Genomic DNA, 14,520 nt, shown 5'->3' with positions numbered 1-14,520 from the left:
AGTGCATCTGTGTAATGATCATGCTGTTTGATCAGCTTCTTGAGTCGTGAGTGATCAGGGAGTACAGGAGGGGACTAAGCACGCAACCATTGTTGAGGGGCAGCGTGACGGATGTGTTGTTGCCTACCCTCACCACCTGGGGTTTCCTGTCAGGAAATCCAGGATCCAGTTGCAGTCCTGAGCTTAGTGATGAACTTGGAAGGCGCTCTGGTGTTGAACGCTGAGCTATAGTCAATGAACAGCATTCTCACGTAGGTGTTCCTCTTGTCCAGGTGGGAGAGGGCAGTGTGGAGTGCAATAGAGATTCGGTCACCTGTGGATCTGTTGGGGTGGTATGCAAATTGGAGTGGGTCCAGGGTGTCTGGGATGATGGTGTTGATGTGAGCCATTTCATGGTTACGAAATGTGAGTGCTACGGGGCGATAGTGATTTAGACAGTCCCTGTGCCCAAGAATGCCATGCTAACCTATGGTGGTCTGCTTGAAACATGTAGGTATTACAAACTCAGGGAGAGGTTGAAAATGTCAGTGAAGATGCCAGCTGGTCAGCGCATGCTCTGAGTACGTGTCCTGGTAATCCATCTGTCCCTGCGGCCTTGTGAATGTTAATCTGTTTAAATGTCTTACTCACATCGGCTACGTAGAGCGAGATCACATAATCGTCTGGAACAGCTTGTGCTCTCATGCACGGTTCAGTGGTGTTTGCCTTGACGCGAGCATAGAAGGAATTTAGGTCTTCTGGTAAACTCGTGTGACTGGGCAGCTTACGGCCAGGTTTCCCTTTGTAATCCGGGATAGTTTGCAAGCCCTGTCACATCCGACAAGCATCAGATCGTAGTAGGATTCGATCTTAGTCCTATATTTTACGTTTTGACTGTTTTGATGGCTCGGTCGAGGTCATAGTTGGATTTCTTATAAGCGTCTGGATTAGTGTCCCGCTCCTTAAAAGTGACAGCTCTAGCCTTTAGGTCATTGTGGATGTTGCCTGTAATCCATGGGTTCTGGATGGGATATGTACGTATGGTCAATGTGGGGACGATGTCGTCGATGCACTTATTAACGATGCTGGGGACTGATGGCCTTTACCTCCCTTATCTCACTTGCTCACATTGTATATCATTTGCTCACATTGTATATAGACTTATTTTTATACTGTATTATTGACTTTATGTTTGTTTTACTCCATGTGTAACTCTGTGTTGTTGTATGTGCCGAACTGCTTGGCTTTATCTTGGCCAGGTCGCAATTGTAAATGAGAACTTGTTCTCAACTTGCCTACCTGGTTAAATAAAGGTAAAATAAAAATAAAAATAAATACAAAAATGTAGTGAACTCCTCAATGTTATTGGATGAATCCCGGAACATATCCCAGTCTGTTCTAGCGAAACAGTCCTGTAGCTTGGCATCCACTTCATCTTCATCTGAGGACGTCACTGGTACTTCCTGTTGGAGTTTTTCCTTGTAAGCAGCAATCAGGAGGATAGAGTTATGGTCAGATTTGCTAAATGGAGGGCGAGGGAGAGCTTTGTCTGCATTTCTGTGTGTGGAGTAAAGGTGATTTAGAGTTTTTTTGCCTCTTGTTGCACAGTTCACAAGCTGGTAAAAATTATGTAAGACAGATTTCAGTTTCCCTGCATTAAAATCATCGGCCAATAGGAGCAGCACTTTTGGATGTGCATTTTCTTGTTTGCTTATGACCCTATACACTGCGTTGAATGTGGTCTTAGTGCCAGGATCGGTTTATGGTGGTAAATAGACAGCTATGAAAAATATAGATGAAAGCTCTCTCTATAAATAGTATGGTTTGCAGTTTATCATGAGGTATTCTAACTCAGGTGAGCAAAACCGTGAGCAAAACTTCCTTAACATTAGAGATCGTGCACCAGCTGTTGTTGACAAAGAGACACACCTCCTCCCTTAACCTTTTCTGAAGCTACCGTTCGGTCTTGAAGATGCATAGAAAAACCAGCTAGATATATGCTACCGGTCAAAAGTTTTAGAACACCTACTCACTCAAGGGTTTTTCTTTATTTTTACTATTTTCTACATTGTAGAATAGCAGTGAAGACATAACTATGAAATAACACATATGGAATCATGTAGTAACCAAAAAGGTGTTAAACAAATCAAAATATATTTTATATTCTTCAAATAGCCACCCTTTTCCTTGATGACAGCTTTGCACACTCTCTGGCCTCTAGGTCACCAGACTGCTGATTATTACACACACCTGTCACCGTCACCAGTGCTTATTGACACTCACCTGGACTTCATCACCTCCTTGATTACCTTCCCTATTTATGTCACTCCCTTTGGTTCCTTCCCCAGGCATTATTGTTTCTGTAACTGTTTCACGGTGATGCACTGTTCGTGGTTTTTGTTTTGTTCATGCTCGTTTATTTATTAAACATATTCACAACTCATCCAGAACGCCGCAGCCTATCTGGTGTTCAACCTTCCCAAGTTCTCTCACGTCCCCCCGCTCCTCCGCACACTCCACTGGCTTCCAGTTGAAGCTCGCATCTGCTACAAGACCATGGTGCTTGCCTACGGAGCTGTGAGGGGAATGGCACCTCCGTACCTTCATGCTCTGATCAGTCCCTACACCCTAAGAAGGGCACTGCGTTTATCCACCTCTGGCCTGCTGGGCCCCCTACCTCTGCGGAAGCACAGTTCATGCTCAGCCCAGTCAAAACTGTTCGCTGCTCTGGCACCCCAATGGTGGAACAAGCTCCCTCACGACGCCAGGACAGCAGAGTCAATCACCACCTTCCGGAGACACCTGAAACCCCACCTCTTTAAGGAATACCTGGGATAGGATAAAGTAATCCTTCTAACCCCCCCCCCCCAAAAAAAAAGATATAAATGTACTATTGTAAAGTGGTTGTTCCACTGGATATCGTAAGGTGAATGCACCAATTTGTAAGTCGCTCTGGATAAGAGCGTCTGCTAAATGACGTAAATGTAATATTCACTCCCTGAACTTGCTTCCCAACTCTCAGCGTATATTGTTATGACGACACTGGGCCAATTGTGCGCTGCCTTATGGGACTCCCAATCACAGCTGGATGTGATACAGCCTGGATTTGAACCAGATACTATAGTGACGCCTCTTGCACTGAGATGCAGTGCCTTAGACCGCTGTGCCACTCAGGAGCCCTACATACAACCAACCACCCATAAAATATTTTTTGTAACCACATCACATGATGGTGATGATGGTGGACACACAAAGTCAAGAAGAATGCAAAGTACATAAATGTACAGTAAGATACAAGTATACACCCCTTGCAGGTGCGGTGGCAGTAAGCAATAACTCCATATTGAAGATAATTTTACAGCCTCAATCTTTTTAGATGAGGCATGCATACAGTATAAAGATTGGTGATCTAGCTAATATTAATTTAGGTTATTGTGTAGTCCAAAAACGTATTGAACAGTCTCTGTGCCCTTATGACCTCTGGTTGTGGTTATAGAGGAATGTGTGTGCCAGCAGCTCACAGTCTCAGGTTACGCCAGCAGGTCACAGTCTCAGGTCATCATTACCAATCAACTGCATTACAGTTAAAAACGGCTTTGACTACCACCACCGATTTCTGGATGCTAGCAATGCTAACGAGCTTATGCGAATGGGAGTTAGCATTTAGCAGTCACTACTTCTCGACCTGAAAAGGGACAACTTCTACATGCTATTCAGAGAAAACAACCAAATATATCCAAATCCGATTGTGGGCCTGTTACAATACATAAATCATGATGGATTTCATGAATGTGCGCCAATGTCTGCATTCCATTGACTCCTTTACCGCGTCTATGCTGTGACCAAGGTGACTCCCTTCACTTATCAAAGCAGGATGCTAAAGCAGAGCAGCAAGCAGAGATCACAAGCATAAGTTGCTGTTTTCTCTCTCTCTCTGCGTGTGTGTGTTGCAGATTCCTTAAGATAGTAGTTTTAATTGCAACCACAGTAGATGCTATATGTGACTGAATACAACAAACAATGGCGCAGATTTATAGGCATGAGAAAATGCATCCAAAGGGGCAAATTCCACCTGTAATGTACTGCATATGCATTCACTGTGCAAGGAGATATCAGGAGTCTCTCTAGGTGGAGACAGAGGAGAAGACCCCTGCATTTAAAAGGAGTCTCTCAAGAAAAGGAGTCTCTCAAGGAGAGGGATTCAGCCTCTGAAATTAGTCCTTCTGTGGACAATGACCCCCACCATGGAGCTAAGATGTGCTGTATGTTTGAGTGTCTGTGTGTGCAGATATGACTTGAGATCTGAAATCTTTCAAGGAGCTCAACGCAATAACATTGTCTAAGGACTTAGAATTTTCTGTGTTGTCCTGAAGCCCAATCGACAAGGAGAGACCAGATTCACCTATACCCAGCTGTGTGTCCGTGAAGAGTGACCAGTCAATGAAGCTGCCAACTGAATTCAGACAGCCAGCCTATAAAACAAGGGCCAATTCCTATACATATATTTTTTTATGGACTCTACAGGACAAAAGTCTGAAATGTAACATTGTTATGACATTTGAAACGGCACATAGAAGTCAAAACACTGTGAAATGGGAAATACATTATTATTAATCTGGAAGAGAGTAACCTGACATCACATTTACTAAAAAGGCATAATATTCTTTCTGTGAGATGGTTGATCTGATATTAAACATTTTGTTTTTGAAAGGGCCCAGCAGGGAAGATCAGACTCACCTGAATCCAGCTGTGTCCATGAAGAGTGACCAGTCTATGATACTGTCTATAGAATTCAGACAGAAAGCCTTCCCTACAAAACAAGGGTAAATACCCGTGCATATCTTTTTTGTGCGGTGGGTGACATTTTACTCTACTTTACTAATTTTACTCTCTACAGGACTCTATGGGATAAAGGTATGAAATGTAACAATGTTATTAGCTACATTTGAAATGACACATACAAATCAAAACACTGTCAGATGGAAAGTACACTATTAATAAATCTGAGAGTGACTTGACATAACCAAAAGGGCATAATATTCTTTCTGTTTAGTGATTGTAATATTCAATGTTTTGTTTTTGACAGGGTCCAGCAGGAGAGATCAGACTCACCTGTACCCAGCTGTGTGTCCATGAAGAGTGACCAGTCAATGAAGCTGCCTATAGAATTCAGACAGGCAGTCTTCCAGACAAAACAAGGGTAAATACTTATTCATATATTTTTTGTGGGAAGGGTGACATTTTACTCTACTAATTTTACTTTGTACTGAAGTCAATGCGTGTAAGGCATTTTTGAAAAATTACACCCTTGTTTTCTTAAGTACAATGTCTGGATAAAATGGCTGGTTTTCATGTCTTTACACATACAGTATCTCACATAAACCAAGAGGAGAGATCAGACTCACAGATTCTCAGTGGTCAGTCTACCCAGAGTCATCATACAGAAATAGCCTCCATATTCAGTGAGCTCGTATGAAATAGAAAATGGGTGGGATTTAAAAGCTACGTAGAAACCTGACCATTAATGGTCAAACACTTTAGTATTACAGCTAAAGAAAAGAAAATAGCAGCAGCAAACATTTCAATTATTCATTTTATTTTCATTGCTATATTTTTATTTTATTTAACCTTTATTTAACCACGAAAAGCCCATTGAGACCCAGAGTCTCTTTTTCAAGGGAGACCTGGCAAAGGTGTCAGCAACAAACAATACATTACATAATTAAAACATACAACACAACATGAAAACAAAAAAAAGCATTTACACTCCCCCGTAACAGTCTCCCATCAATATTTTACATTCATTCAGTGGGACTAACATATCTAGATGAAGCATGGATTGTAGACTATTCCATGCCTCTGGTGCACAAGAAGAGAAGGCAGTCTTGACTAATACTGTGAATGTCCCGGGGACTTTAAGTAGCAACCACCTAGCAGACCGGGTATGGTAACTGCTGATGGTGAAGGAGACCAGACTACAGAGGGAGGAGTTTACCCAAAAGGACTTTATAGATGAACACATCAAATGTATCTTTCTGCGCATATAAAGTGAGGTCCAACCTACCATTTGGTGCAATGGTGGGTGAGTGACTTGGCATTTGTAATAAAGCGCAAGGATGCATGATAAACAGAGTCCAGTCTCTGTAAGACGGAGGAGGCTGCATGCATATATAACAAGTCACCGTAATCAATTACAGAGAGAAAAGTGGCCTGAACAAGCTTCTTTCTAGCCATAAGCGGAAAGCAAGCCTTATTACAAAAATAAAAACCCAATTTCAATTTAAGTTTTGTCACAAGATTATGCAGATGAACTTTAAAGGACAACTTGTCATCCAACCAAATACCTAGGTATTTGTAAGATGACACTTTTTCAGTGGATAAGCCACCAGATGTGACAATGCTAACCTTCTCTGGCAGAGTTCTAGCTCTGCTAAAGGTCATGAATTTAGTTTTTTGTACATTCAATACCAGTTTGAGACCATAAAGGGAGGCCTGCAGTGACTGAAAAGCAGTCTGGAGCTCAACAGCCTGAACCAGAGAAGGAGCACATGAATATATGACTGTATCATCTACATATAGATGTAACTTTGCTGGTTGCATCCCATTTCCCAAATCATTAATAAAAATGGAGAACAACACAGGAGCTAAAATGGAACCCTGGGGCACACCTCTATTAATCTCAAGAAAGCTAGACTTGTGATTGTCAGTACGTACTGTACAGATTGTGTTCTGACAGAAAGATAGTTCCTAAACCAATTTACTGCCCCTTCACTGAGACCAATGTTTCTGAGTCTAGCTAGCAACAATTCATGGTCAGCTGAATCAAAGGCCTTTGATAAATCCACAAACAGAGCAGCACAATGTTGCTTTTTATCCAGTGCATTAATGATGTAATTTGCCACTGCTATAGCTGCAGTTGTGGTGCTGTGCCCCGATCTAAAGTTCACTAGGGATTCATCGACTTTGGCCAGGATAGGGAGTTTGGAGATAGGATGATAATTATTAGCATCTGAGAGATCTCCACCTTTTAGCATTGGGAGGACATAAGCTGATTTCAAAATGCTGGGTAGGGAATTGGTCAAGGGACTCAAGTGAAAATGTGAGCCACAGGTTCAGTAATAATACCAGATGCTATCTTTAAGAGGTAGGGGTCCAAGTTGTCTGGACCTGAAGACTTTTTACAGTCTATTGCCTTTAGTGCTTTATAGACCTCCGTATAAGAAACAGACTCAAAGTTAAAATGGTTCACATGAGGGTCTATGTCATAGTTGTCACGTCCTGGCCAGTATAAGGTTAATTGTTTTGTAGTTTGGTCAGGACGTGGCAGAGGGTATTTGTTTTATGTGGTTCAGGGTGGTGTGTTTTGTTAAAAGGGTGTTTGATTTAGTAATTCTGGGTTTTGGTTTATGTTTAGGTATTTCAATGTGGAGTCTAGTGAGTGTATGTCTATGTTTGGTTAATTGGGGTTGGGACTCTCAGTTGAAGGCAGGTGTTGTCTATCTGCCTTTGATTGAGAGTCCCATATAGTAGGGTGTGTTTGTGTTTGGTATTGGTGGGTGATTGTTCTGTGTTGAGCCTTATGCTTTGCCAGACTGTTTGTTGTTGTTAGTTCGTTCATTTTCTTGGTTTGTTATTTTGGTGTTCATTTTGTACTTATTAAAACGTTGAGATGAGCATAAACATACCTGCTGCGTTTTGGTCCTCCTTCACCGACGACAACCGTGACAGAATCACCCACCACTCAAGGACCAAGCAGCAGAGGAAGGAGCAGAAGGAATTCGAGTTGGACTGGCGGGAGAAGTGGACTTGGGAGGAAGTTCTGGACGGGGCCGGACCTTGGTACCAGGCTGGGGAGTATCGCCGCCCGCAGTGGGAAATTGAGCCAGCCAAGGCAGAGAGGCGGTGGTACGAGGCCATGGACGCGCTGAGGGAGAAGCACGAGAGGCACCCCCAAGAATTTTTTTTTGGGGGGCACACGGGTAGTTTGACTAGGCGAAGGAAGAGCCGGAAGCCAGCTACCCGTGGTTATATGGAGGAGCGTATGGGGTGGAGAGCGCTATGTTTCGCTGAGAAGCGCACTATCTCACCCATACGCACGCACAGTCCGGTGCGAGTTATTCCAGCCCCTCGCAGGTGCCGTGCTAGAGCGGGCATCCAGCCTGGTAGGAGGATGCCTGCGCAGCGTATCTGGTCGCCGGTACGCCTCCGAGGACCAGGCTACCCAACTCCCGCTCTACGCACGGCTACCATCAGGCCCCTGCACAGCCCAGTCTGCCCTGTACGAGCACCCCGCTCGTACAGGGCTACTAGTTCCATCCAGCCAAGGCGGGTTGTGCAGGAGGTAAGATCTAGACCGGCTGTGCGCCTCCATAGCCCTGGGTTTCCAGCTCCTGTCTCTCGTGCGGACCCGGAAGTGCGTCAACCCAGTCCGACTCGTCCTGTTCCCGCTCCCCGCACTAGCCTTCAAGTGCGTAAACCCAGCACCGCCAGTCAACAGTCGTCAGAGCTGCCCGCCAGTCAACAGTCGTCGGAGCTGCCCGCCAGTCAACAGTCGTCGGAGCTGCCCGCCAGTCAACAGTCGTCGGAGCTGCCCGCCAGTCAACAGTCGTCGGAGCTGCCCGCCAGTCAACAGTCGTCGGAGCTGCCCGCCAGTCAACAGTCGCCGGAGCTGCCCGCCAGTCAACAGTCGCCGGAGTGGCCAGACTGCGCTGAACTGCCGGAGTGGCCAGACTGCGCTGAACTGCCGGAGTGGCCAGACTGCGCTGAACTGCCGGAGTGGCCAGACTGCCCTGAACTGCCGGAGTGGCCAGACTGCCCTGAACTGCCGGAGTGGCCAGACTGCCCAGACTGTCCCGAGTTGCCAGACTGCCCAGACTGTCCCGAGTTGCCAGACTGCCCAGACTGTCCCGAGTTGCCAGACTGCCCAGACTGTCCCGAGCTGCCAGACTGTCCCGAGCTGCCCGACTGCCCAGACTGTCCCGAGTTGCCAGACTGCCCAGACTGTCCCGAGCTGCCAGACTGTCCCGAGCTGCCAGACTGCCCAGACTGTCCCGAGCTGCCAGACTGCCCAGACTGTCCCGAGCTGCCAGACTGCCCAGACAGCCTGGAACGGCCTGAGCCGGAGCCACCTCCAGAAATAGGTGGGTTGGGGAGGGGGGGTGTAGCACAGTGCCGTCGTTGACGGCAGCCACCCTCCCTTCCCTCCCTTTAGTAAAGGGGAATTTTTCTTTTGGTGTTGCTTGGGGTTATTTTTTGTTAAGGTGCTTCCGGGGTAGCACCTTTAAGGGGGGGGTACTGTCACGTCCTGGCCAGTATAAGGTTAATTGTTTTGTAGTTTGGTCAGGACGTGGCAGAGGGTATTTGTTTTATGTGGTTCAGGGTGGTGTGTTTTGTTAAAAGGGTGTTTGATTTAGTAATTCCGGGTTTTGGTTTATGTTTAGGTATTTCTATGTGGAGTCTAGTGAGTGTATGTCTATGTTTGGTTAATTGGGGTTGGGACTCTCAGTTGAAGGCAGGTGTTGTCTATCTGCCTTTGATTGAGAGTCCCATATAGTAGGGTGTGTTTGTGTTTGTTATTTGTGGGTGATTGTTCTGTGTTAAGCCTTGTGCCTTACCAGACTGTTTTTTGTTGATCGTTCGTGTTTTTTGTTATTTTTGTACGTTCATTTTGTAGTTAATAAAAGTCAAGATGAGCCTGCACATACCTGCTGCGTTTTGGTCCTCCTTAACCGATGACAACCGTGACAATAGTTGACTGTAACAGAGCTTACATTAGAGGCCTGGGCCCCACCATTATCAAAAACTGAACCAGCAGATATGAAGTGCTTGTTAAAAACCCCTATAATATCAGCTTTATCCTTCACTTCATTTCTGTCTTTTCCTATTGAATTGTTGATTTCAGATGCTCGAAGACCACTATCTATTTTGTGATGAAAGAGCTGAAGAGGTTCAAAATGTTTCTGAGTCCTGATCTTCCAGAATGCTTTGAGAGTCAGAGGGAGGATGCAGAAATGGTGGACGCTGAAGATGAGAAGCAGGAGAGCATTTGCCAGAGAGGGGGCTCGCCAGATCACACTGCATTTCCTGAGGAACATGAACCAGAAGGAGCCAGCTGACATAATGGAGAAAGGTAAGCAATCTAGTTCACTGTGCCGTATTGTATTCACTGTGATTACTAGTTCGTTATTTTCTCTTAGAAATGTACATTATCACCTAAACATGTGATTGAAAATAAAAGGCCTCATTGCCTCCTAAAGGGGGAAATATGTGTGAACTTGGTTTCCAAAGAGAATAAATATTACTGGGTAAAAAATCTGAAACGCCAAGCAAAGCATCTAAGAGTACTAAAGTTTTGTGTTTTGTTTGACCATTCAGATGAGCTTCATATATAATGAACCAGAATCAGATGGGAGTTTTACCTAAGGTCCTTGGCCCAATCCAGGTGAAACATATTGAAACAGCATCCAGGAGACTAACAACACACAACATGCCAATCAAATGTAATGACTTCTTTAAACCCCGACCTGCTCAAGAACACTGGCATTGATGTTACAGAAGTGTCAGTGTACTCAGGAGTGTGCACACAGATATTCAGAGAGGAGGGGTGTACTCCTTTGTTCCCCTGAGCATCCAGGAGTTTCTGGCTGCTTTATAAGTTTTCCTCACATTCACCAACAGCGGCACAAATCTACTGGCGATACAGAGATCATTATCCTGGTAATCTACATTACCTTTCAGGCACAAATCAATTAACAACTTACACAATAGCGCAGTGAAGAAGACCTTACAGAGCAAGAATGGACGCCTGGACCTCTTCCTCCGCTTCCTTATTGGCCTCTGACTGGAGTTCAATCAAACTCTCCTATGAGGCCTACTGACACAAACAAGGAGCCCACAGACCCCCAAGGACACAGTCAAATACATCAAAAATAAGATCAGAGAGAATCCCTTTCCAGAGAGGTGTATCAATCTGTTCCACTGTCTGAATGAGCTGAATGACCATTATCTGGTGGAGGAAATACAAAGCTACCTGAGCTCAGGGAGTTTCTCAGAAACCAAACTCTCACCTGGACAGTGGTCAGTTCTGGTCTTTGTTACTGACTTCAGAAAATAATCTGGATGTGTTTGACCCTCAGATGAGGGTCTTCTGAGGCTGGTGCCAGTGGTCAAAGCCTCTAGAACAGTTATACGAGTGCTTGAATAACTTTTTACCTTGATTTAACTAGGCAGGTCAGTTAAGAACAAATTCTTATTTTCAATGACAGCCTAGGAACAGTGAACTGCCTTGTTCAGGGGCAGAATGACAGATTTGTACCTTGTCAGCTCAGGGATTTGATCTTGCAACCTTTCGGTTACTAGTCCAACGCTCTAACCACTAGGCTACGCTGCCATCCCAATAGCTACTTCCCTGTTGTATACCCCATAATAAATCTTGTTTCATTTTCTTTTATAACTTCCACAAGTTTTCCTCATTCTTTCTTGAGCTCTAGTTCAAGTTATTGTGATATAGTTTCACTGTGTGTAATTATTCTTATTTCATGCTCAGTCAATGTAACCTCACAGAAAGAAGCTGTGAAGTGTTGGCCTCAGTTCTCAGCGCAAACTCCTCACACCTGAAGGAGCTGGACATGAGTGACAACGACATGCAGGATTCAGGAGTGAAACTGCTTTCTATTGGACTAGGGATTTCACTTCTGTAAACTAGAGACAATGAAGTGAGAAAGTTTCATGGCTATTGTTGTAATAAACCAATAAAGTGCACATACTTTTGTTTGAATCACATAATATTCTTGCAAATTCAATTAAAGGGGAAGTTCAAGATTTTACAACTTGATGTTAGATGGTTCCTCACCCAGAAAGTAGTCCATGGGCTAGGAGAAAGTGTAATCCATGGTTTGGTTTCCTCTAAACAGCCACTAAACACTTCAACTTTAGCCTCTGCTAGTGAAAACATAACGTAAGTGATAGATGCAATTGTCAAAATATAATGGCCAAATCAATTCAAATAAACTCCATATTTGGTTTGATGTTACGTCTGGGGGCGTTGGCCATAGACGTTTGATTTTGTAAGGAAAATAAATCGGCCATTTTGAAAGCAACATGCTGTATAATAAGAGAAGGACGGGCTCCACGTTGATCCTGCTGCTCTGATTGGATAGTTGACCGGTCTCATATTTCACCCAAAGCTGTCTTCGTTCACTCGCTTGTAGCTTCATATTTCACCCGATCACTTCTCATCACGTTTGGGTCTGATCATTTAGATTGCTGCTGCCTCCTGTTAGCCTGCCACTATGATAAATCAGTAGAAACGCTGATGCACATTCTGACTGAGTGATGACACCCTTGTATGTGACAGTTTTGAGAACAGGACACACAGTCACACACACACACCTCTGCGTGCTGGTCCTAACCTGCAGCTATATAAACCTGCATGGAGATGGGTACTTAGACATAATAAACCTTATGTTTTTTCCCATCATGAGTATCAACTGTCAATTTACAGATATGATTATGAATATAGCCACCCTCTAATACCAACACAATAGATTCATCTGATACGTAGGCTAAAGGGGACGCCTGACAGCACGTTTTCTAGCGGGTACTTGAAGGCTGAGAAGCCAAGCAGTTCTAGTGTAACTAGTTAAACTAAACAATTACCCCTATCACTTCTATTGATGTTTAGCTAGCGGTGGCTAAAGTTAGCTGAAGTTTGTAATGGCTGTATAAAGAAAACCAAATCATGGATTACATTTTCTCCTTGCTCATAGACTACTTTCAAGGTGAGGAATCATCAAGTTGTAAACTCCTGAACTTCCCCTTTAAAGCATCATATTGCACATCCTAATTGAATTCTGGTTTAAAATATGTCATTATTTTCTCCCACTCAGGCTGTTGAGCTGTAACTTCACAGAAAGATGCTGTGAAGAGCTGGCCTCATTTCTCAGCTCAAACTCCTTACACCCGAGGCAGCTGGACCTAAGGGACAACGACCTGCAGGATTCAGGAGTGAAGCTGCTCTCTGCTGAACTTGAGTCCACTCTGTAAACACTGAGCGAAGGTATTATGTGGTTAATGAGACATTAGAATGGGTATTATAGTACATTGACGTTATTGTTCTAATCGATGCCTAGTATGAGCCAGCTTTACTCTGATTGTTATATCATTTTGTAGATTGTCATTCTGTGGAGTTGCAGAGGGAGATTGTGCTTCGCTGGCCTCAGCTCTAAAGTCAAACCCCTCACATATGAGAGAGCTGGATGTGAGCTACAATAACCCGGGAGACTCTGGAAGGAAGTTGGTCTCTACTAAACTGGAGAAACTATTACCTGTGCACACTTTTAAGGGCAGGCTACCTGGTAGTAGTAAAGGGTTTAAGTAACCTTTAAGAAGCTACTGCCTAAAAACTGCAGTTGTCAGGTGCGTCGTAAAAAGTGGACAAAGGCGCAGCGGGTATCGTGCTCATCTTCCTTTTTATTTGGATAAATGTGAACACTTAGAACAAAAATAACAAACAACGACAAAAACAGTCCTGTAAGGCTACACAGCTATACACGGAAACAACTACCCACAAAACCGATGGGAAAACACCCCAACTAAATAGGACCTTCAATTAGAGGCAACGAGGAACAGCTGCCTCCAATTGAAGGTCAACCCAATAAACTAAACATAGAAATATAAGAACAAACATAGAAATATATAAACATAGAACATAACCCAAAAACACCCGAAACACACAAAACAAACACACCACTGTCACGTCCTGACCAACTACAATAACAAAATGACCCCTTTTCTGGTCAGGACGTGACAGTACCCCCCCCCCCCCCCCCCCCAAAGGTGCAGACACCGAATGCACCTTAACCATAAGACAAACAAAACCCCACAACAAAAACCCAAAAGTACAGGGAGGGAAGGGAAGTTGGGCACCGTCACCATTGTTCCTGTGCAAACACCCCTTCCCCAATACTCCCCCCTACAGAGGTGGCTCTGGTTCTGGCCCTAGTCCCCAACCTAACCTGTCCACCCCCGCTGAAGGCTCAGGGCTAAGGCGCGTTGCTGAAGACCTCAGGCTGAGGTGCGTCGCTGGACACGCCCGACTGTAGGGCGACTCTGGCTGCGCCAGTTCCGGACTGTGGGCCGTCTCTGGCTGCATTGGCTCCGGACTGTGGGCCGTCGCCGGAAGCTCTGGACGGGGCACTGTCGCCGGAAGCTCTGGACGGGGCACTGTCGCCGGAAGCTCTGGACGGGGCACTGTCGCCGGAAGCTCTGGACGGGGCACTGTCGCCGGAAGCTCTAGACGGGGACTGCGCACTATAGGCCTGGTGTGTGGGGCTAGCTTTGAAGGCACCAGACTAGGGACGCGCACCACAGGGCTAGTGCGAGGAGCAGGAACAGGACGTACTGGACTGGGCAGGCGCACTAAAGGCCTGGTGCGTGGGGCTGGCTTTGGAGGTGCCAGACTGGTGACACACACCTCAAGGCGACGCCGGACTGTAGGGCGGCGAGGAACAGGAACTGGATACATGGGGCCTTGACAACACA

General features: G+C 45.0%; 1 long non-coding RNA gene across 1 annotated transcript; it reads left to right on the top strand.

Annotated features, from left to right (window-relative positions):
• Positions 1 to 10,546: 10,546 nt before the first annotated feature.
• On the top strand, positions 10,547 to 13,559 carry LOC115162621 (uncharacterized). The gene is made up of 3 exons (XR_003869589.1): positions 10,547 to 11,693; positions 12,867 to 13,036; positions 13,150 to 13,559. It is a non-coding gene; the product is annotated as an uncharacterized LOC115162621 (long non-coding RNA).
• Positions 13,560 to 14,520: the final 961 nt, after the last annotated feature.

The sequence above is a fragment of the Salmo trutta genome, chromosome 25, assembly GCF_901001165.1.
Source record: "Salmo trutta chromosome 25, fSalTru1.1, whole genome shotgun sequence".
Taxonomy (NCBI): Eukaryota; Metazoa; Chordata; class Actinopteri; order Salmoniformes; family Salmonidae; genus Salmo; species Salmo trutta.
Note: the sequence above shows the minus strand (reverse complement) of the source record. Positions and strands in the feature narration are given on the sequence as shown.